The sequence below is a fragment of the Myotis brandtii genome, unplaced genomic scaffold (genome assembly GCF_000412655.1).
Source record: "Myotis brandtii unplaced genomic scaffold, ASM41265v1 scaffold1204, whole genome shotgun sequence".
NCBI classification, from domain to species: domain Eukaryota; kingdom Metazoa; phylum Chordata; class Mammalia; order Chiroptera; family Vespertilionidae; genus Myotis; species Myotis brandtii.
The window spans coordinates 402,416-405,113 of NW_005354186.1; the positions used below are offsets into that span (position 1 = coordinate 402,416).

The window sequence follows — 2,698 nt, forward strand, 5'->3', positions numbered from 1 at the left end:
GGATCCGCTACCTCCTCCGAGCCGCAGAGAGGGAGGCGGCTTCCGGTTCCCCGGGTGGGGGAGGGAAGGCCGAGAAGGCGGAGGCGAGCATGCGCAGTAGCGGAATGCCCGACGCATGCCCAGTTGGCCCCCCGCGTTTTTAAGGTGACCTTCCCAGAAGGGGGCGGAGTCAGAGAGGGCTGGCGGTAGAAGGGGTGGGGCTAAGGCCATGAGGGGGCGGGGCCATCCGATCCGAGTTCTGTCCGGATGTTAAGCCCTTTCTTTCTGAAAATTTCTCAGTTCTATCATTCATCTCTGTCGCTTAATGGGTTTAGTCAGACATTGTCAGACACAGAGCGGTTTGCCCGAGACTATCCAGGTTTCAGCACCGAGTCCCGAGTCCCGTGCCCAGAGAAACCCCTCATTCCCAGACAAATCGGGAAGGTTGCTGAATGAACCCAGGGGATTTCAAGAAGACAGATAAAGGTGTTATCCATTCATTAAAAAATATGTATGGAGGCCCAGCCGGTGTGCTCAGTGGTTGAGTGTCTACCCATGCACCAAAAGGTCACTGTTTCGATTCCTGGTCAGGGCACATGCTTGGGATGTGGGTTCAATCCCCAATAGGGGGCGTACTGATTGATGTAGATGTTTCTCTCATTGATATTTCTATCTCTCTGTCCTTTTGCCTTCCTCTCTCTCTCAAATCAATGAAAAAAAAACAAACATTAAAAATGTATGGAATAATCTATGTGCCAGGAGCTGGGATGCTATAGTTACTGCCCTCACTGGATTTACTAATAGGCAAGTAACTGGACAATTACAATGCACTCCTTCTGTAAAGTAGGGTGAGAAGGGAACCCAGCCCTTGGTGGCTTAGTTAGCCACTTAGCATCAGACACCATTTCTTGAACAATTACTGTATGTAAAACATTACGATCCACCATCTTACTTAATCCCACAACAATCTTGCGAGAGAGTTGTGTGTTTGTCTCCATTTTAGTCATCTCAGCTGCTTTTTTCAGACTCTTCTATGGGTCAGCGTGGAGGTTGGCTCACTCCTGGGGCTTGATTACCTTGGTGGCCTCAGTCCTCCAAGTCAGTTGGTCTCTTCAGTGTCCTCAGGCATTGATGTAGATAATTAACTTTGCAGGTACCTGTGTTTTTCAAGAATGATGTTTTTCCTTCTCTGCCCACTTGTTTTTGACATATGTTATATGTCATATGTTATATTCTTTTGTTTTCACACTCATTTAGATGCTACTGGAGAAATTAAGATGGTCAGACAAATTGGTTGGATGGGGCTGAGTTTCTGAGGTCTTGGGCTGGAACCCAGCTACATTGCCACGTGACTTCATGAAGGAGATGTGTAGGAGGCCATGAGAAATAGCCTGGTGCCCTAGGTCTAACCTTGAACCTTCCTTCCAAGGCTGGCGACCTTGGACAAGTTCCTCCCCAACTCGGGCCTATAGTTTCATTGCCTGTATCATCAGGCTGTGGAGCAGCTGATGTAAGGTTCTGTGATTCACATGGCTGCCTTGGGGGGTTGCCGTGGGGGTGTGGCTGGTGACAGGGCTGAGGTCACCTTGACTTTTCACTGGGGCTGACCCAGCTCTGGAACAGGGCTCCCCCGAGTCTGCCCCACGGGGCCTGTTGGGTCACCCAAGTTGGCAGAAATCACGGGAACAGTCACTCTCCTTCTAATTTCTGGCTGAATTACCTTCTGAGATCAAGGAAGAGTGTTTTCTTTCTCCAAGGGACATATTTCTAGAGAATTGGTCCTCTTGGCATTTTCAGGGTTCTTTCATCTCAAAGCCAGGTGCCACTCCTAGATAAGTAAGTGGCCACCCTTTCACTTTGCTTAGGTCACCTTGGAAAAAACAGCCCGAGGCCAGCAGAATGGAGATCTTGATTTATGAAGAGGCACTTGGTGCCAATGGGCCCACACACCCTCCAGTCATATCATTCCTGGGCTTCATGGGGATTTGGGGAGCTCAGAGTTATGGAGGAATACATTCCTGGGCGGCTGCACCTCCGCCCTGAACTTTGGGATTTCAGAAAGGCACAGCTGCAAAAGGACTTAGAGGTTTTCATGGCCTGCTCCTGACGTATCTTCCCAAGGTGTCCTAGGGACACGGCCCAAGGTTTTGTTTGTTTGTTACTACTTACCTGGCAAGTGAAGTATTGCTTTTCACCAGTCTGCTAGACGCTTTAAGTTTATGCTGAACCTCATCATTTGCAAATGTGAGCATAGAAAGTCTCCTTCAGTCCTCTTAACAACCCCTTCAGGTTGGAATACCTCCCCATTTTACAGACTTCCTTATGAGAAATGAGAATGAAAGCTGAGCAGTCTTTTTTAAAAAAAAGTTTTTATTGATTTTTAGAGAGAGAGGAAGGGAGAGGGAGAGATAGAAACATCAGTGATGATCTATGGGCTGCCTCTGGGAGCCTGAAACCCAAGCATGTGCCCTGACCAGGAAGCAAACCTTTAGGCATATGGGTCGATGCTCAACCACTGCGCCACACCGGCTGGGCGGGAAAGCTGAGCAATCTTGGGTGCGAATCTTGCTTCAGGAGCTCCTTCTTCCCTGAAAGGGCTGGGAATCAAGTCCAGAATTAAAAATTAAAACCAAAAAGCATTGCTGTTTATACAATCAACTACATACCTAGTGTCTTGTGATTTAGGGCAACCTGGCTGGATTCCTTGCACATGGGTCGA

At 48.4% G+C, this 2,698-nt stretch overlaps 1 long non-coding RNA gene across 1 annotated transcript in view; it reads left to right on the plus strand.

Moving 5' to 3' along the window:
• LOC106724674 overlaps positions 1 to 1,614 on the plus strand; it is a 10,056-nt gene extending 8,442 nt beyond the window's left edge. Inside the window, exon 3 of the long non-coding RNA XR_001360512.1 lies at positions 1,603 to 1,614. This is a non-coding gene — a long non-coding RNA (uncharacterized LOC106724674). The remainder of the gene's footprint in view (positions 1 to 1,602) is intronic.
• Positions 1,615 to 2,698: the final 1,084 nt, after the last annotated feature.